This window comes from Phocoena phocoena, chromosome 17 (assembly GCF_963924675.1).
Source record: "Phocoena phocoena chromosome 17, mPhoPho1.1, whole genome shotgun sequence".
Lineage (NCBI taxonomy): Eukaryota > Metazoa > Chordata > Mammalia > Artiodactyla > Phocoenidae > Phocoena > Phocoena phocoena.
Genome location: NC_089235.1, coordinates 72,816,224 through 72,837,246, shown reverse-complemented (window position 1 = coordinate 72,837,246; position 21,023 = coordinate 72,816,224).

Here is a 21,023-nt window from a genome sequence, read left to right as displayed (position 1 = left end):
CTCCTGAGTCAGCCAACCCACTGTGCCAGGCAATGACCAGAACACCCCTGTAAGGGCAGTGCTGATGGTCTCCATTTGACAGATGGGGAAACTGAGGCCCGTGGAGGTTAGAGACACAGCAAGACAATTATACACTCTGTTCTGACTCTGGGTCTCGTATTCCCCCAGCAACCTCTAAGAGACCCTGTTCTTGCCTGATTTCCAGTTCATTCAACTCACGAAAAGGAGCAGAGAGCCTTCCACATCCCAGGCCTGGCTGTGGTGGTGGCCATGGCTGACCAGGGAGGGGACCAGCCCTGGAGCAAGAGCCAGTACAGACACAGGGGGAAGAAGCTGCCCTCTGAGCTTAAGCCTGTTCTGCATACCAGGGAAGAGCTAGCAGCCGTCCAGTAGCACAGAGGGAACCGTCTTCAGCCCCTACGGGTGGACCTGTAGGTGGGAGGCCCTGGGCTGCAGCCCTGATGCTGAGACTGTGGCCTTGGACGAGCTGCTTGCCCCCCTGACAGGGCAGGGGCAAGTGGGCTGAGGCAATCCCTCTGGCGCCGTCTGACTCTGACCATCGGCTCACTGAGCTGGGCCTCCGATAAGGCCTCCCCTCCATCCACCGCCTGGACCCCGACCGCTCCCCCTTCCCTCCTCCTGGATGGGGCCCTGTCTCGGGTGGGGAGGGCAGAACGTGGACAAGAGGCTGGGGCACAGGACACCCTGGGAAGGGGCCCTGCCAGCCCTGTGTGGGGAGCTTGGGGGTGTTCTTGAAGCGTGGATCGCAGGGAGGTCATCAAAATGTGTGCCTCAGTTTCCAAGTCTGTAAAGTGGGGGTGATACTCAGTGAGGCTCAGTGAGCTCCGTGTGGTCCTCAGCCCCCAGCGAGGTCCCAGCAAGGGTTGGTGCTTTTGATCCTTTAAGAGCTGAAGTTTGCAGTTGTCAGGACGTGGCTACTTGGGGTATAGGGCCAGCGACAGCTGGAGTGAGTGTGTGTGTGTATGGGGGGCAGATCTGAACACCAAGGGCAGCAGTAGGGAGGACGTGTAGACGGCTGCAGTCCCCAGTCCACATAGAACCCACCCACCAGCTTCTGCTGCCCAGGAGCTCTCGGAAAAGCCTAGAAGACAGCACCCCAACCCCAAAGCACCCTGATCATCACTCTCTCATCGCGGCCCCAAAGCTCCTTCTCGACGCGTGCTCAGCATCCAACCTGCATTCTCTGCCTCTGTCGCTGGGGCTCTGTGAGTCGGGCTTTTAGGTCCCTTGTATGGATGAAAAGCTGAGGCCCAGCCCGGAGGTGGGGGGCTGGCTCTCAGCCCCAGGTGCTGTGCCGCCATCTCCCCTCGGCCACCACTCCATCCTGCCGGGAGCACGGGCAGAGTGGGTTTCTCGTCTCCACTTTCAGATGAAGAAATCCAGGCTCAGAGATGAAACCAAAGCCTAGACTAGAATGGGGTCTTGTGACTCCTTGCTCTGTGCTCAGGAACCACGCCCGTGGCTATGGCTCGCTGATCAGTCCTCTTAGTGACCGGGTCCGAGCGGGGAGCTGGAGGCCCTGGGTAAGGGAGAAAAGGGTGGATAACGGTGCAGGTTTCTCATGGGGCAGATGGAGGCATTATTCACGGAGATGTGGAGGCAGGTGGGACCAAGCTCTTAATGGTATTTACAAGGATGCTTCTCGAACTTGCGAGGCCTCAAGGATTGACTGTGGTCGAAAGTATCAAAACTCTGGAGTCCTGGATGGCTGCTCAACCAGCTCAGTAGGCCCAGGGGAGGCACCGCTGGTCTTTGCAGCAACACCCGGGCATCCTAAGGACCAGGGCTGACCGGGTACCACTGAGATGGCGGGACCCTTGGAGATTAAGCTGGTGGTATGCTTTCCAGTTTTATGAGACCAGGACTACGCTCTGAGAGTTGAAAGAGGAGACGTGGGAAAAAGGGAGAATATCTGGGGACACCTTGAAGGGAGGAAGCATATCTAGAGGAACATTCCAGAGCATGGGCTTTTGGGGTGTCAGGCCAACCACACTCTTAATGAAGAGGCAGCAGTATGCGTTCCCTTACAAGAATCATGGCACCCGAGCCCTGTGACTGGCCCACCTGATGAATGAGTTGTGGCCCCTAGGAGTGGCTCACGCCTCCAGCTGGAAGCAAGTTTGGGGTCAAGTCCAACCTCCTCATTTTCAAGATTAGCAAATGAGCGCTATGAAGGCACGTGGCTTGTCTGATGTCGCGGTGATGACTACCTCTCTGCGCGAGTGCGTTATTCTGCCCCAGGAGCGGGATCTGAGTCCCAGCTCTCTCAGAATATTCCTCCACCCTTAGACCACTTCCTTCCTCCTGCCCCTTTCAGCCCTGGGCGGGCTCAGGGCACATGGCCCCTCTCTCCACTCTAAGACTCGATGCAGGATTATGGGAGGGGCAGGGGAGGACCCCTCCCTTCCTGTCCTTTGGGCCTGGGCTCTCGTTTCCTCCGTCTTCCCCCTTATACCATCACCAAGGCCGAGCAGAGCCCAGGCCCATGCCCCAAGCCTGGACTTGCTTCCAGATTAGGGGGATGAGATGAGCAGATTTTATCACATCCCCTGGAATGCCCATTATTCACATTTGAGAGGCCCAGTTCCTTCTCTGATTCTGTCTCTCTTCCCCCCCACCCCGCCCCCGCCACGATGGAAGGAAGAAGGGTAGGAGAGCTGGTGGATTATCAGGACGTCACGGCTGGAGGATATACCAGAGTCTCTCTAATTCGATGGTTTTGGAAACCATGTGTGTGTAAGAATCTTCAAGGTGCCAGTTAATGTACAGGTGCCTGGGGCTGGGGGTGGGAGGTCTCCCCAGGAATTCAGGCTCAGGGCCCCAACATTAGGTTTTTTTCTTCTGCAAGCCCTCTAAGCTTCCCTGTCAGATTTCCAACACATTCATCTGTGCTAGGGAAAAAATATCTGCCTCCAACACGTGAGCCGTCTTTGTCGATAGGGACTGAGTTAACCATCTATCGCCACATCTCTAGAAATAGGAAGGGGCTGGGCACATAGCCACACTGTTGACATCCATGGAACAAGTGAGCGGATGGGCTATGAAAATCACTGTCGTTGTCAACCTGACTCAGGGTTGTAAGACACAAGTCTCCCCTTCAAGCCTCATCATCACCACCATCACCATCACCACCATCATCATCAACATTATCACCATCATCATCATCAGTATTTCTTTCTCCTACGTGATAATCCAGAAGCCTTTACTGACTCCCTCTACATGTTCTGGGAAGCTGGCCAGGATGTGGAAACCTCGAGATCTTCTGAAGACCAACTCAGCACTGAGCCCAGCACAGCCCACCAATTACTCTGCCCCCCCCCACTTGCCCACCTGGTACTGAGCCTGGGGTCTTTACCCTTTATTCTTTAAGCCTCCCAAGAGGATTAGCACCCAAGAAGTGAGTACTAACATTATACCGTTTTACAGATGAAGAAACTGGCTCAGAGAGGCTGGGTTACTTGTCTGAGGGTGCACAGCTTGCAAGGAGAGGAGCTCAGTATTTTCCCTTCCCCACCTATTACGACCGTTCTATGTACACTTGTGTCTTTCCAGGACAACACTGTCTAGTAAAACATAATGTGAGTTCTGAATGGAATTTTACATTTTCTGGCAGCCACACTAAAACGTAAAGGTGAAATTTATTTTCATGATATATTTTGTTTAGCCCAATATCTTGAAAGTATTATCATTTCAACATGGAGTCAACAGAAAAAAATTATCATGAGAATTTCACGGTCTTGTATTCACACTAAGTCTTTGAAATCCAGTGTGTATTTTAGCCTTTCGGCTCAGCTGGGACCAGCCACATCTCAGCCGCCCAGCGGCCTCATGTAACAAGTGGCTACTGGTTGGGCAGTGCAGGTCTGGACTCTAATAAGCCTGCCTTGTAGGTGTGTGGTTTTCAAGGGAGCTGACGTACGCAGATGCTGGGGATGCAGTGCCCAGGACACAGTGAGCACTGGATCAGTGTTAGCGCCCATCGTCATCCATGTTACTGTGACGGACTGTGCTCCACGGGAATTGCTGAATGAATGAACAGTGTGCTGAAGCCTCGCCCGCAGACGTCTGCAGTGTTACACGGTTCTCTTGTGGGCCTTCCTACCCGGCTTTACTTCCTGGGTTGTGGTTGGCATCCCTCCCAGCTCCTCCCACAATCCCACCCTGGACCACTGCTGGCTCACCTCCCTGCTCCCATATGTAACCTACAGTGTGTGTAGCAGCCCCTTCCCACCGCTCAGAGAGATGGCAAAGTTTCCTGGGAGGAATTCCAGGGTTTCTGTTTGTACAAAGACAGCCTCCTGGCGTTGGGCTGCTTGGCCGGCGTGGGGCAGGGGCCTTTCCTGAAACCTGGGGAGGTGGTGCCGCTGACAGCCTGGAGGTACTGCCCAGCCCAAGGTCAGGATCGGGTCTCCCAAGGAGCACCGTTCCCGTGCCCGTTCCAGAGGGTGAGCCCTCACCAAGGGCCGTGCCCAGGTGGAAAACGCCAGCCCGAGCCGTGCTCTCGCCAGCATCCTGGACAAGCAGTGGGCAGGAGGGGCCCAGAGCTGGGAGCAGAGTGTCCAATCTGACGGAAGAGGCTCTGAGCAGGGAGCTGGCGGGTGTGGGGTTTGAAATGCTAGCTCAGATCCCAGCTATACACAGGAAGTGTAAAGAAGCCATCCTGCAATCTTTTAAAAGGGATGTGCCACTTACCCGGGGCCACGTGATTCTGTAGTTGGTCTGAGGGGCTGAAAGTGGGTTTGCGTTTCACACTCAGCCCACGTATCCTCAGGCACACACGCACACACCATGGGACTTTATACCTTCAGACAAGCCGCAGTCACTTACACATGCACGCTTTTACCCCTGTGCACACCAAGACACATTTCTATGGGAGAAGGTATATGGGTCTCAGCTGTACACAGACAACCAGAGACCTAACGTGTGCCCCGGAATTTATCAGCACAGCGTTCGTGTACCTGGTCATATGCTTCTGAGAGGCTTCCCTCAAGCAGCCCTGTGTTCACTCCTCGGCAACGGGGAACTTGATGGGGCTCAGGTTGTCAGCCCCGATTAACAAGAGAGGACGGGAAGGTCCGAGTGGTTAGGGGACTTGCTGTAAGCTCAGTAGGGTCACGGACTTTGTGCTTCTCATATTTGCAGAAGTACATGGACCAGGGAGGCAAGAGGCTGTGTTGTTGAGAGCTGACCTATGTTCAAAGGTCAGCTCCACAGATGACTAGCTGTGTGACCTTGGGCAAATTACTTAACCTTTCTGAGCTTTAGTTTTTATCTACAAAGGAAGATGATTACATCTGCTTAATAGTATTGCTATGAGAATTTAGGAGATGCTTAATAAATAATCATAAATGTCACGTGGATGAACTGAGGAAGGTCTTACGTATATAAATATATAGGCTTTGGCGCAGTGCTTGGCAACCCCCCCCCCCAAATGTAGACCCTCTCTCTTAGCACAAGGGAGGTACTTACTACATGTAGAAGGAAGAAAAGAACAAAGAGATGGAAAAACAAGGTCTTTCTCTAGCTCAGCTTTATCATATGTTACATTCCTGGGTACACTTGGCTACGTTTCTGAGCTCACTGCCCTGTCCCGCTCCTGGATTTATCTCTTCCTGGGTTGGCCTCTTCCTCCTTCAATTACGGAACTTTTCGATAATGTTTTACTATCCGACAGGGCAAGTCCCCCCTCACAATTCGACTTCCTAGAAGTTTTCTTGGCAATTCTCATGAACCTTTTCTTCCATATGGACACATCTATCATCATTTTTTCCCATTAAAACCTCAGTGGGACCTTGAATGGACTCACATTCCCTTTATGTATGAGTTTGGGGAAGATGACCACAGAAGGAACTTGGCTCTGAAGGAAAGTACAGGTTGACCTTTGTCTCCCAGCCCTCACTGGGGGGTTAAGGCTCTATCCGGAGAGCTCCTGAATCAGATAACAGTGTTGCAGGGGGGAAGTATGGGTCCCCACAGAAGGTCCCCGGACAGGGGCACCGAAGAGAGGTACCTTGTCTCCTCCCAGAAACCTTCCCTCCATCCTGCTGCCTGGACTCCCAACTCCTGTGCTGTGCGTCCCCTCGGCTGAGCCTGTGGGTCTGTACCCCCTCTTCCCTAGTGCAGATTGCTCTGAGGAGGTACCTGGGGTTCCCCTGTACTGGGACCCCCCACATACTTCTCTCCTTCTCCTCACTCAGACCTCACTACCCTACCCCTCTCACCTCTTCTCCATCCACCCCCTGTCCTCCCAGACATTGCAACCCTGAAATAAAGGCTGATATGGTGTCTTCTGGGTGCTCCAGTTTTCAGGAAAGCTATGGAAGAGAGAGTGGGATTTGGCAGGAAACGATCTGAGTTTGAGCCGTCCCACTTATTAATTGTGAGACCCTGGGCAGGTCCCTTATTTGCCCTGTCTCCATTTCTTTCATTTGTAAAATGGAATTAATATCCTTTTTTAAAAAACTTTTTATTTTATATTGGAGCATACTTGATTAACAATGTTGTGTTAGTTTCAGGTGTACAGCACGGTGATTCGGTTATACGTATAATGTATCTATTCTTTTTCAAATCCTTTTCCCAGTTAGCTTGTTACAGAATATTGAGCAGAGTTCCCTGTGCTCTACAGTAGGTCCTTGTTGGTCGTCCATTTTAAATACAGCAGTGTGTACATGTCAACCCCAAACTCCAAACTCCCTAAAAGTTCCCTGACCAGGGATGGAACCCGTGCCCCCTGAATTGTGGGGGCAGAGTCTTAACCACTGGACTGCCAGGGAAGTCCCTCTTCTTTTTCTTTTTTTTTTTGGTAGGATGGCTCAGCACCAGCTACATTCAGAAGCCGCACAAGTTATGGAGGATTTAACAGCAAGTCACCCAGACGCCCTCCCTGATCTCATCAATGCACACTACCGTGCTTGGAGGAATATCCATCACCCAGCGCCTATGAGCAACTGGCCTGTGGTCAGCCATCAGCTCTCAGCCTCAGATCTGGTTGATTCAGAACCAGCGTCTTTGAGCCCACGGGCAAGTAGCTTAGCCCCAAGCCTCAGCTTCCTCATCTAGGAATGGGGCACATCAGTCCCCAAGAAAGCTGTCCATGGGTAATAAACTCCCTCTTGCCATCCTCCCTCGTTCTCTTGGCCTTACTACTGGCAGCAGGCCCTGGCCCGGGCTGTGGGATCTTGGATTCAGAAGCTCTTCACAGCTGCCCACCTCCTGCCCGCCCCGTGCCTGCTCCAAGCCTCGAGCCAGCCGCCTGGCTCTGTGCTGCCACGTGTCTTACTCCCTGGCTTCTCGGAGGTGCAGACCTTCCTCCCTTCCCCTCCGTGTGCCTTGGGATGGAGGTGGGAGAGAGAGAACCCTTAGGGTTCCCCTGAAACAGCGGGCTTCCTCTGCAGACCCGAATGTACATGCTTCATAAACTGTAGAGGGCTGTGCAAGCCCAAGGCGGCCGCATTTGGGTTAGAGAATCAGCACAAGCACTGTTTGTGCAAGTTAGTGCTTTTTTTGGGAGCTGACATGATCCCTTCCAACTTTTCTTCGCCTTTTCTAACTCCCCCACCCCCCACCCTTAGTGCTTTTGTTGGGAGCTGACATGATCCCTTCCAACTTTTCTTCGCCTTTTCTAACTCCCCCACCCCCCACCCCCTGCCTTGTAGCATCTCCGACACTTGGAAACTCATTTTCCAAACTCAAAGACTAGAAGTTTAACAATAGTTTTCCTTACTTTATGCTGCTCAGAGAGGGTGAGTGACTAGCCCAAGGTCACACAGCCAGTCTGGGCATTCCTACGTCTGGCGTCCAGGCTCCCTGACTCTGTTCCTTTGAGTGTCCCTTTCTGCTGCATTTCAGGTGGGAATAAAAGGCGTGGAAGTCCTGTTCGTTTTGTTTCCCCAGGTGCTGGCTCTGCTCTTCCCCTTGCCAGGATCAGCTGTCCCCAGCAGCTCTACTCCTCACCCTGCGTCTCGCCCTTGCTCCTCAGTGGACACCTCCCTGCCCCCTAACATTCCAGCCCTTCTCATCCTGCCCACCCATGCAGCAGGACCGGTGGAGATGGGAGCTGGGACCCCTCTCCGTGCCCCTCCGGGCAGGACTCACCATGGCCGGGGTGCTGCCCACTGCTCCTACTGCTGTCACTGCCACCAGCGCCCACGGCAGGAACCACCTCATGCCTGGAGGTCAGTGGCCAAGGCATCTACGGAGCAGCCCAGAGGATCCGGCCACCTCTCGGGGGAGCTGGGCCGAGACTGACCTGGCCCATCGGGAGTGCCAGATATGCCTCTTCCCGCAGCCCTGAGGGGGTTTTATTAAAGCAAGATCTGACGTCAGGGTTAAGGACAAACCCTGCATTTTCCTCTGAAAAAACTTTTCCTGCCTCTCTCTCTCTCTCTCTTTTTTTTTTTTTTTCTTTCTTCCCTCTGTCCCCACCTCCAGCCCAAGCTTGGCCAGCCTCCCCGGCTCTGACAGCTCTTAAAGGGAAAGTTACAGGGCTATGATTTCACATCAGGGCGGTAAATTCTCACAGAAGGAGCTGGGGTCATCCTGCCTAGGCGTTTCTCAAAGGTGGGGCGGGGGAGATGGTGGGAGGGTACCAGGCGGAGGTGGAGATACAGTTACAGGGGCCAGCGCTGGCACGGGCTTTGAAAGCGCTCCCAGTGGAGAAAATAAACTCCCTTCCATTCCCTCCCGGCTGCTCCTACTTCTGGTTTGCATTTGTCATCTTTCACTCCTCTCTCCCTGGCTGCAAGCAAAGGAGGGTGGCTTTAGTCCACTGATCATGAAATGGTATGAATTCACAAATGAGCTCAGGGCTGGGGCCCTGGTTACCATCATCACCTCCTCTACAAATTAAAGCTCTGGTTTCCAATTTACAGGCGTTCCCACCCCTGCTTTTAGCCTGAAGCCCTTGGGTACTGGAGCTGTCTCCTGATGTCTGGGTGCCTGTTACCCCTGGTGGGTTGGGGTGCCTGGCCTTCACCCCTTGCTGGACACTTGCCACACTGGTGAGGGGTCTCCTTTGGAGCCTGGTCTGCCCTCATCCAGCCCGCTCATCCCCACGTGGACCTCAGCCACAGCCTCTGGACTGGTCCCCCAGCCTCCTGTTCATTACGTCCACACTTCTCAGAGCCACCAGAACAATCCTTGGCAAATAGAACCAAGGTGATGGCGGTCTCCTGGCTCCAGCCTCCCAAAGCCTGCCCATTGACTTAGCATGGCATTCCCAGCCCTTGCGTGGCCTCCAGGCCAGCAGCCTCCCTCATCTCTTCTCCTTCCATTCTCCCTCCCCTGCACTACACTCAGCCTCGGTGGACTCCTTGCTGTTCCTCTCACACCCCAGCAAATTCTCATCTCTGGACCTCAGTGGGAACTCTCTCCCCTGTGGTTTTCATAACAATTACGCCATCTCTTCCCTTTTACTGTAACATATACAAGGGGATGCTGAACGATGTGTGTCTGCTCGGCGGTGGTGGCAGGCTTGTGCCTGTGGAGGGAGATTATGACCATAGACACAACCTCCATAAGAGGTGACTCTGATGATCTCTCCATTCATTGACTTAGGGGTGGGCCTCTCACCCAATTCTGGCCAATGAGACAGAAAGAGGACTCTGCTGGGGGCTCCTAGAAAGGACTCCATTCCTCAGGAGGAGAAAAATCTTCTCTATGCATTCTCTTTCTTCCTTGAGTTCAAAGTTGATGGCTGGAGCTGCAGCAGTCATCTTGTGCATATAAGGCACAAGCTGGAGGATGAAAAGCCAACATGCTGAGGATGGTAGAGCAGAAGGAGGGCAAGAACCTGGGTCCTTGGAACTTAAGGTGTTACTGAATTCAACCTGGACCTTCAGACTTCCCACTGTATGAATTAATTTGATGACTTATTGCTTAAGCCATAGATTAAGAGTAATTTGCTCATATAATCTTAATGACTATACAGGATTTGTAGAAATCATGGATGTAAAGTGGCAGTGGGGTATCTGTCACAAAGAAACTGCCCAGTAAACATCAATCCTCATTTTCTTCTCATGAACTCACCTGATGCTCTTAAAACAAATTCCATGAGGCAAGCACTGCGGAAAAGTGTCATTAAAGGAATCACCCAAAGTGTTAGGTGCTAATCCAGGTTCAGTGACCCTCTGATGAACACCAGGTAAGTAGAGGCCCTGTACTAAGAGACAGCTCATGACCACAAGGTGGACGGTATTACTACCCCATGTTATGGGGGAGGGGAAGCGGGGACTCAGAGATGCCAGGTGATGTCGGAACATGCACTAAAGTAGGGGCAGGAGGGGGGCTGGAACCAAAGTCTTTGAACCCTGACAGCGACTGAGCCCTTCCAAGCCGGCGTCACCAGCTAAAGTCCCTCAATGTTCTGTAATAAGAGTAAAGCTGAGCCCAGAGGATGCCAGGATCGCTTTTGGGAAGTCTGACTGCAGCAAGCACTTGCAACAGATCCCCCAAATCATGCTCGAAATGCTGCCCCTGTGCCTGCCGGCGAACCTCAGAGGGCTCAGCTGCCGCTCTTCATCGCCAAGGAAACCTGCAGCAAGCTGACAGCTGACACAGTGAGCCAGGCAGGGCAGTGGGTTAGGAGGGAAAGCGCCTGGGGCGCCACCGCAGCCCTGCTGCTCACCTGTGGGCCTTGGACAACCAGCAGTCTCTCTGTGCTCAGTTTTTTTCTATTCTTTTCTTTTCTTTTTTTTTTTTTTTTGCGTTACGCGGGCCTCTCACTGCTGTGGCCTCTCCCGTTGCGGAGCAGAGGCTCCGGACGCGCAGGCTCAGCGGCCATGGCTCACGGGCCCAGCCGCTCCACGGCACGTGGGATCTTCCCGGACCGGGGCACGAACCCGTGTACCCTGTATCGGCAGGCGGACTCTCAACCACTGCGCCACCAGGGAAGCCGTCTCTGTGTTCAGTTTTGTTTGCTTGAAGAAGCAGGAGAATATGAGTGCCTACCCTGTGTGATTGTCGGGAGGCCCCCTAAGCAGACAATTTGGCGTGTCCCAGCATTTGCGAGTGCAGGAGCCAGGATGGGTCGCAGCCCAGGCCGGTCTGATTGGGTGGCCTTGCGCCCATCCTACGTCAGGGCTTAGGCGTCTTGGCAGACCTCGTGTTGCAGCCTGGGTGTGTGTCTGGGGTCAACCTTGGTGAGTGTGGGTCCAGGACCTGGCACTTCCCGCTCATGAGCTGGGCAATCTCTAAGTGACTGGCTGGTGGTGACCGGAACAGTAGCTGCATTTATGGAGCATCTATTGCGCCCCTGGAGACACTTGCCATTTCACTGAATCCTCATCTCAAGTCATCTCATGCCCATTCTACAGATGAGGAAACTGAGGCATGGAGAGATGAAATAAATTTCCCCAGCCATTTGGCACACGCATGGCAAAATTGTCATCAGGACTTAGACCTGTGTGACTCCAAAACAATTTTTTTTCCAGGTAGATGAAGCTGTCTCATGAGTGGAACCAATAAGGGAATAAACGCAGGAATGAATGAATACGGTAGCCGGACAGACGGATGGGCAGATGGACAAATGACTGAATGTGTGAGTAGATGATTCCACTGTTAGGAATATTCCATTTCCCAGGTCTCCCCAGGATGGGCTCCTCATTTTCAGTTTTCCGCATCTGTGTGCCCCTTCTCTGACCACTCTGCCTAACTCTTCAGCTCCATCACCCACTGGCTTCCTTCACCGCCCTGGCCCAAGCGCCACTGCTTGTTTGTTCAGCTATTGACTGTCTCCCTCCTGGGCTATGAGATCCACGGGCAAAGCCAGGCCTACACCTGTCTGCCTCTCTAGGCTGAAGCCCAGCAACACGCAGAACCCGGCACAGCACGTGTTAGAGGCAGACTTCAAGTGAAGGGCCAGATGAATGAAGGAAGCAGACGAGTGACGTGGTGATGAGAGGGATGGATTGAGGAAGGAAGGAAGGAAAGGAGGGAGGGAGGAAATAAAAGGAAGGAAGGAAGAAAAGGAGGAAGGCGGGCAGGCCTAGAGGAAGAGACCAGCAAGACCACATGCCTCTGCTTCTCAAAGCACATAGCACATAGTAGGTCTGCGTAGCACATAGTAGGTCTTCAGAGTCCATTTGTGGAAAGAGGAAGCTCAGGAGTACAGGAAAGACGGGGCTGAGCTGTGTCTGGTTGACAGCAGGAATGTGTGGTGGGGCTGGGTGACAGACTACATCACCCAGGCGTGGGGCCCAGGGCCATCGCACAGGGTTATTTATCTCTGTCTGTAATTCATTTCTATCTGCACTGCAGAGGGTTCACGGTGCGCTGCCTAGGCCACACAGGGCCCCTCTGAGTCCAGCACTTGCTGCTCCCCTCGTCCCCATTTCCCACACCTCTCCCCACACTCGACAGCAGGATCCACATCCCTGAGCAATGTGCATATATGTGGCCTTATAAAGTATGGAATGGTTGTCAATTTAATAATTGCGTGTAAAGCACTAATGATGTGCTAAGCTCTGCTCTGAGAATCTCTCAGGTCGGTGCTCATTTCATCCCCTCTTTACATTTGGGGAAATCGAGGCACGAGGAGCTAAAGGACCGTGCAGGAGGTGACACAGCAGTCACGCAGCAGAGAGCAGATGCATGGCAGAGAGAGGACACGTGTGAGTTTGTACTCTAGGTAAAGGGCGGGATGCTCCAGCCCCGTCATTTCTCCTTTCCCCCGGTCTGTTCCAGTTTTCCGACCTCTCTGGCTACCTCTTTCCAGTGTGTGGCTTCTGACCGTCGCCCTGGTTTCCCCAGTGTGCGACGTTCGGGTCCTGTTTCATCTCATCCCCCTAGTGAGGGGCCCTCCTGTGACCTCCGACTCCCCACCTGCCAGGCCTGCTGGGGAGTTTCTCTGGGATTTAGGCCTCACCCTTAGCTGTTCCCGTTGTTGATGCCATTCCCATGTGGCATCAAGTCCATGGTTCAGGGCTGCCTGCACAAGCCTGGGTCAGTCTCCTGCCCCCTGCCACTCTCCTGCTGTGTGACCTTGGGGAAGTCACATAATCTCTCTGTGTGCTGGCTTCCTCATCCCTAAAACAGGGATGAGAGAGGTATTGATCACTCTGAATTGCTCCTCGCACAGGGTAAGTGCTGTGGGAGGATGTATTAGACACGCTTAGCTCATAGTAGATGCTCAATAAAGCCCCTGGTCCGTGATGAATATTCTTCTTTGGACTCTGGGCCGGGAGTGTTTCAAGGGCAGGGTCTGGACGAGGGCGTCCAGGTCTGGGCCCTGCAACCTGACCTGACACAGAGCAGGCACTCGGGACGTATGTGGCGGGGAGGACAGAGGCTGGGGTGGGGACAGTGTCAGGGCTCTGGCCTCATTGCCCGAGGAGGCCACGGCTCCACTTCCGCCTCTCCCGGCCGAGGGTCCCTGCGTCCAGCTGTTCGTAAGCTCTCCTTCAGTCTGAGCCCAACCTCTCAGCGGTTTCTCTAACAGACCTCCCAGAGCAGCTGTAAATAAATTCCAAAGAGCGGCTGGTGGAGGGGGTTTAAGAACAGAGGCCTGTTGAAAGCATTGCGACGCCAAACAATAAGGCCTCCTTGACCAGAGCCAGATGCACAGAGAATTCCAGAGACGCTCGGGACCAGGCATCCAGAGGCCCCGGATCTGCTCACATCCTATTTGTTTGTCGTTTATTTGTCCCACGAATGTGCACGGAGCCCATACAGTATGGCGGCACGATGCCAGCTCCCGGGGCTACTCAGATGCACACCCCACACCCCAGCCGGGCCAGCAGAGGCCACTTCCGCTGAACCAACACGGCTGCTTTAGAAAGCAGAGGATTTGGGACTGGTCTGCTCTGCCTTCCGCCTCCCTGTGATGCTGGCGCGGTGGCACAGGTGGGGCTCTACCTCTCCTCCTGGGGCCTAAGCGAGAATGGAGGCACTGATGAAGGGTGACCCTGGGCTCCAGGTCTGCTCAGAGGTCAAGGTCAAGGTAACTGTCCCTCCTGCCCCAGACTAAACAGCTAGGGCGGCTCTGGGAGGGTCACTGGGCAGTCCCTGGCCCGCTCCACAGCTGCTACTCATTTCTTGAGCTGCGACTGACTTGGACAGAAGCTCACCTCTAGCGCCAGCCTTGGCTACAGGTAGGGGCCCCCAGGGAAGGTGGAAGAGAAGAGCAAGGGCTTTGGGGTTAGGGGGGCCGGCGTCAAACTCTCGCTTTGTTATGTACAAGCTGGGAGATCCTGGGGAAGCCACTTCACCTCTCTGAGCCTCAGTTTTCCTATCAGTAAAATGGGGGTGATGATAACGGCTACCTCCCAGGGTTGTGATGGAGATGAAGTTAGTGCTCAGCATGTGGTAGATGCCGAATATATGGTTGTTATTAATATTCCTCTTTGCTCTTCATCACAGACACTCTTCCAGTGTCCTCCGCCCGGGTCACCTTGATCCCTCCCCTCCAGCTATGAGTCTCCTGTCCTCAGCAGGGCTGAGGTTGGGACACAGCGTCCCCTGTTCTTCACGCCGCCTCCTCCAGTAAAATCTCCCAGTCCTCAGGGTGAGTGTTTCTGCTGGTCTCTTTGATGAAATTGACTGGGGGTGTGCGCAGGTGAGGAAAGCGAAATGAAACCGGTGAGACAGAGGCAGCAAGTGCTGGCTGGCCTGACTCACTCCCTGCTGGCCCCTGACAACACCCTGGGAATTCTCCCCTAAAGGGGAGGCGGGGTCACCTCACTGAAGACCCCTTCAGAACCACATGTAAATGCGACCTGAACTCTCCCACCCAGAGACCCCCTCCAGCCCCGGACCTGGGCTCCAGCTACAAGGATTCCTGGGCAAAAGCAAGGCGCTGCTGTGGGTGGTAGAAGGGACACAGGGTCACAGGACACCCTTGTCATCTCTACGCCCCCTGGGAGCTGGCCCTTTGCTAGGCATGCAGAGTCACTCAATAGACTTTAGGTACAAAAACAAAACTCCCTCACCCTCTTAGAGATGGATAATGCCATCTATTGCATGGGATTTCTGTGAGCATTAAATCAAAGAAAGTGCTTCCGAGCCCTGGGATAGGAGCTGACACAGGTTGCTTCTATGTGTTAGGTTCTCCCCCAAGCTCTCCCATTTTTTTTTTAAAGACTTTAGTTTTTAGAGCAGTTTTAGGGTTAAAACAAAATCGAGAGGAAGGCACAGAAATTTCCTATATACCCACGGACCACACAAACGTATAGCCTCCCCCATTATAAAGATCACTCACTAGAATGGTACCTTTCTTACCAAGGATGAACTGACACTCATGCAACATTATCACCCAGAGTCCACAGTTAGGTTCACTCTTGGTGTTGTACATTCAATGGTTTTAGACAAATATACAATGACATATATCCACCATCCCCGTATCACACAGAGTAGTTTCACTGCCCGAAAAGTCCTCTGAGCTCTGTCATTCATCCCCTTGCCTCCCTAGCCCCTGGAGACCCCTGGTCTTTTACTCTCTTTGTAGTTTTTCCTTTTCCACAATGTCATACAGTTGCAATCTTATAGCATGTAGCCTTTTCAGATTGGCTCCTTTCACTTAGCAATATGCACTTGAGTTTCTTCCTTGTCTTTAATGACTTGATAGTTGATGTCTTTTCAGTGCTGAATAATATTCCATTGTCTGGATGCACTTGTCTATTTATTTATCCATTCACCTTCCGAAGGACATCTCAGTTGCTTCTGAGCGCAGGCAATTATGAATAAAGCTGGAATACACATCCGTGGGCAGGTTTCTGGGTGGCTATAACTTTTCAACTCATCTGGGTATATACCAAGGAGCACAACTGCTGGATTGTATGTAAGACTATGTGTAGTGTCGTAAGAAACTGTCAAAGTGTCTTCCGAAGTGTATCTACCATTTTGCATCCCCACCACCAGTGGCTGAGAGTTCCTGTTGATACACATCCTCACCGGCATTTGCTGTTGTCAGTGTCCTGGATTTGGGCCATTCTAGTAGGTGTAGAGTAGCATCTCACTGTTGTTTTAATTCATCACCTCAGAGCCACTGGACAGGCAGTCACTAACGTCATCCCCATTTTACTCAGGCGGAAATTTGTGTTCACAGAAGTAAGTAATGACCCAAAGTCACATGAGGGGTGGAGCTGGGGTTTGGACCCCAGGATGCTGGTGCCCTTGCCCAGGTTTATGACTCTCTGAGGGAGGAGGGGCTCTCGGGGCTCCAGGGCTCTTGAGTGCTCAGACGAGGAAGAGCATGGTCTGGGGTCCTGGGCAGGTTTGGTGAAAAAGCTACGTGCATGCTGGACTGTGCAGGTTGCACTGGGTTTGGGTCGGCAGCCGGCGGGAAGGAAGCTGGGTTCCAGGCTGGGAAGCAGAGAGCAGCCCCGCTGTGGAAAGGAGCGTCATGTTACCCTTGTCCTTGGCTCTGAGGCTTTCCAAAGCGTTCATGGAAAGAACATTCAAGAAGGTTCCACACCAGCCTGTGCCAGGAGACACCCCAGCATCTGCACCAGGCTGGGGGAGCCACTGTGTCTTCATTCTTGAGCCCCTGGGTGTCTGACCAGCCTCAGATGCAGCCCAGTGTTGACTGGGCATTCTTGAAAGGAACTGTGCATGGGATTCACCTGGAAGCTTTTAAAATGTACACATTCCCAGGACTGCAACTCAGAGGTTGTGAGTCAGTGTGTCTGGAAAAGGCTGCAAATTTGCTTTTAAACAAACACTTCCTGGTTAGTCTGAAGAAGGGCTTCCTTGGAGCCTGACTTGAAAAACTGGTCAGAGTCATCAAGCCTGTGCTGTGATACAAACTGGCCTGGGTCTGATCCCGGCTCCTGTCAGTGTTTCATCTTGGAGAAGCTGTGGACATTCTCTGAGCCTCTGATTTTTTATCTGTAAAATGGGGTAATAAGATACGTTCCATTGAGGGTATGAGGATGAAATGAAAAACTGTGTTAGTTTTCCGGTGCTGTTGTAACAGATGACCATAAACTTGGTACTTAAAACAACAGAAATGTATTCTCTCACAGTTCTGGAGTCCAGAAATCAGAAATCGAGGTGACGGCCAGGCTGGACTTTCTTCCAATTCTGGGGGAGACTGTTCCTCAGCTCTTCCAGGTCCTGGGGGGCCCCATCGCTCCTTGGCTTGTGGCCACATTGCTCTGGTTCCTGCTTGTCTTCACATGGCCTCTCCTCTCCTATTTGTGTGTCTGTCCACTGTGTGTCTCTTATAAGGGACACTTGTCATTAGATCTGGGGCCACCCAAATAATCCAGGATGATCTCACCTTGAGATGTTTAACTTAACGGCATCTGTAAAGCCCCCTTTCCTGAATACGGTCGCATTCACATAACATCTTATGGAAAAACCCAAACGAACTTTTTGGCCAACCCAACATCTTTGGGACAGTTACCATTCAACCCCCTATATTTGAAAACTCTCAGTACAAGGCCTGGGGCATCACAGGGGCTCAATAAATAGTATTCTTCTACTCCTGCCCTTTCTTGCTTCTCTGTTGGTAAATTCTGCTCTTTCTACCTTCAAATAAATGTACAACCTGACCACTTCTTACCACTTCCACTGCCACCATTCAGGTCCTGTGACCTGGGCTCACCAGGGACAGTGTCAGCCCCGGGAGAGTCCTGAGAAGGTCTGGTAGCCACTCCAATGGCTGGGCATGCAGCCGAGGCTGGCCCCGTAGGTGCAGTGCTGTGGCCGTGGTGGAACTCGGGGCCTCACCAGATGCAGGGGTGCAGTCTGGCAGGCCCTCGGGGGTGTCGGGGCTTTGAGAATCAGCCCAGCTGCTCAGTATTTCCTGAGGGTGTGGAGCAGATCAGCGGCCCTTCCGGGACTCAGTTCCCCATCCACGTGATGAAGAGGAGGCCTCCACTCTGCAGCCTTGAGGCCCCGGGCTCTGCATTTGAATGACATCTCTACTGCGTAGGCAGCATTGGCGCAGAGGAAAGAGAGATTATCAAGGGCTCCAGCGGAAAGTGGGGTTTTCTAGACATGAGGGACCAATGTCCTTAACCGTGTACCCAACACTGTCCCTGGTGACCTCCAGCCTCATGTCCCACCATACACCCCTCACTTTCCTCCGCCCAGGCCAGGCTGATGTCCCACAGGGCCAGGCTGCACCCTGGTCTCTGCTCTTCCCACCGAGGCTTTCAGCAGCTTCTTTGCTGCAAACTCTTACTCATCCTTCAAGCATCTGCTCAGGGTTTACGGCCCCCAGCAAGCTTCTGTATCACTCTGGATTCAGAGGGGGAAAGGAATTGCCGTAAGCATAACGGGAATACAGATTCCTTGCATTGCACAAAGGAATTTATGGAATTTATTCTGTATGGGAATTTCGGCATTAGTGCTCACACACATGAGTATTGAACAGGGAGGAATGGGGAGAGGTGAGGTCAGGGAACAGTCCCCAATCAGTCCACCAGAGTTTGATTTTGACCCTGCTGCCCCTCGTGACCCCCATGCTCACTGGGTCTCCAGCAGTTACTGCTCTGAGACTCTGGTATCCCTGCGGGACGCAGGGCGCACATTTGATGGGAACACCTCCCACTGTCAATACCGCTCTGCAGGATACGTTGCCATCAGAGGCTTTCAAGGATGCTGGAGCCCCCTCCCCAGTGTGTATCCCAAAGGCTTGAAGAAGGAATGTCCACTGAACCTCCTGGGGAAACTAACTCGGGGGTGGGTGAGCACATTGAATTAAAAAACCCATTCCATTTTTTTTTAATTAAAAAAAATTTTTTTAACATCTTTATTGGGGTATAATTGCTTTACAATGGTGTGTTAGTTTCTGCTGTATAACAAAGTGAATCAGTTATACATATACATATGTTCCCATATCTCTTCCCTCTTGCGTCTCCCTCCCTCCCACCCATTCTAGTAATCCAGTCTCCCTAAGTCCAAGGAAATTCTGACATTTCAACCTTGTTCTGTTTTGACCACCTTTGAGCCAGTTTCAGTGAATTTACCAAACTGTTAAAACTACTCACAGCTGCTTAAGCTGGCATGTTGAATCCAGACTCTCTGGTTAGTTAGATCATGTTAACAAATAAGACCTGATTCAGTATCATGTTCCTTGCACCCTGATTCGACATCCTTATGAATCACTTACACACGGATGACCTAAGTGCCTGTTCATATAAATTAGCAAAAATTTTTTTTTTTTTTCTTTGCGGTACGCGGGCCTCTCACTGTTGTGGCCTCTCCCGTTGCGGAGCACAGGCTCCGGACGCGCAGGCTCAGCAGCCATGGCTGATTGGCCCAGCTGCTCCGCGGCACGTGGGATCTTCCCGGACCAGGGCACGAACCCGTGTCCCCTGCATCGGCAGGCGGACTCTTGACCACTGCGCCACCAGGGAAGCCCAATTAGCAAAATTTTACAGGTGATACATCGCATCCCTTAGTGCTGTTGGAAGACGCATCTGGCTGAAAATCTAGGAGCAACGTGAGCTGGTGGAGGTAGACCTCGGGGAGGATTGACACTGCCCCACCTGCAGTCCCTTCAGGACTCTTCTTCATAGGTTCTGCAGACAAGGGAAGATGAGCCTCTCAGACGGGGAGGAAGGGCCGTTTTCTACTTGAAAAGGAAGCTTATAGAATTAGGGACTCTGTGGTCCTTGGAATCTTCATTGGAATCTTCCCACATGCCCTCAGTCTGATATCGATGGTCTCATTTTCCCAATTCCTCCTTCTTTGCAAGGCTGTGAATTCCATTTGCATTGTAATCCAGCTGCCCCAGGATTTGGTGTTGGGTTGGCTCACACACACACACACACACACACACACACATCTACTGGTTTGCATCCTTGTTCTAGGGAGAAAAACATTCTAGACACATGACATTCTGCTATATCCTCAGTTCTCCCAAGCTCTGGATGGGGAATGCAGGTGTCTGCCATGGGTGGTCCTGTCTGTCAACTGTTGGAGGCTTTTTGGGGCCAAGGGCTGGGAGTCACTGCCTCCTTAAAGCCACACCTACCCCCTCCCCCACCTTCCTGGAGATGATCGGCTGAAGGTGAAGCTTACATGGCCAAGCCCCCTTCCCTGCGTGAGCTGGGAAGCCACTCTGCAGAGCAATTTGGCACTGTTTAATAAGATCAATAAAATAAAACAGGCGTGCGTCCTATGGCCCGGCAGCCCCACTCTTGTGTATACGCCCCGAGACTCTTTCCAGGGACTATAAAGGGATACGTGGGAAGATGTTAATCTGGGTTTAGCTTGAGGTGATGAGACGCTGGAGGGGGCCTGGTGTCCACGTGGGGAAAACGGGGAAGTAAACCCTGTGGACAATGCAAACCACGGAGAAACAACGTACAGTTTTGCCCAGAGCAACAGGCGAGACCTGTGAACCCAAAGATGAATGAAAGACTTAAACAGGGGGGCTTCCCTGGTGGCGCAGTGGTAGAGAGTCCACCTGCCGATGCAGGGGACACGGGCTTGTGCCCCGGTCCGGGGTGATCCCATCATGCCGGAGTGGCTGGGCCCGTGAGCCATGGCCGCTGAGCCTGCGCGTCCGGGGCCTGTGCTCTGCAACGGGAGAGGCCACAGCAGTGAGAGGCCCGTGCACTGCAAAAAAAAAAAAAAAAAAAGTGCCACAGACTTCATGGCTTAAATAACAGAAATGGATTTATTTTCTCCCATTTCTGGAGGCTGGATGTCCAAGACCAGGATGTCAGCAGGGCTGGTGTCTATGAGGCCTCGTCCTTGGCTTGTAGAAGATGTCTCCCTGTGTCTTCACAAGGTCTCCCCTCTGTGGGTGTCTGTTTCCCAATCTCCTCTTATAAGGACACCAGTCACAACGGATTAGCGTCCACCCTAGTGATCTCATTTTAACGTAGTCACACCTTTGAAGACCCTGTCTCCAAATATAGTCACGTTCTGAGATCCTGGGGGTTAGGACTTCAACACATCAATTTTAGGGAGGGATCCAACCCAGCGCATAACAAATGGCTCGTAATCAACAGAGCCGGACTTGAACCCAAACCTTCGGGGCCGTTCGGTCCTTTGCCCACCCACAGATGACCCAGGTCTAAAGCACACACAGCGTGATGCTTCGCTTG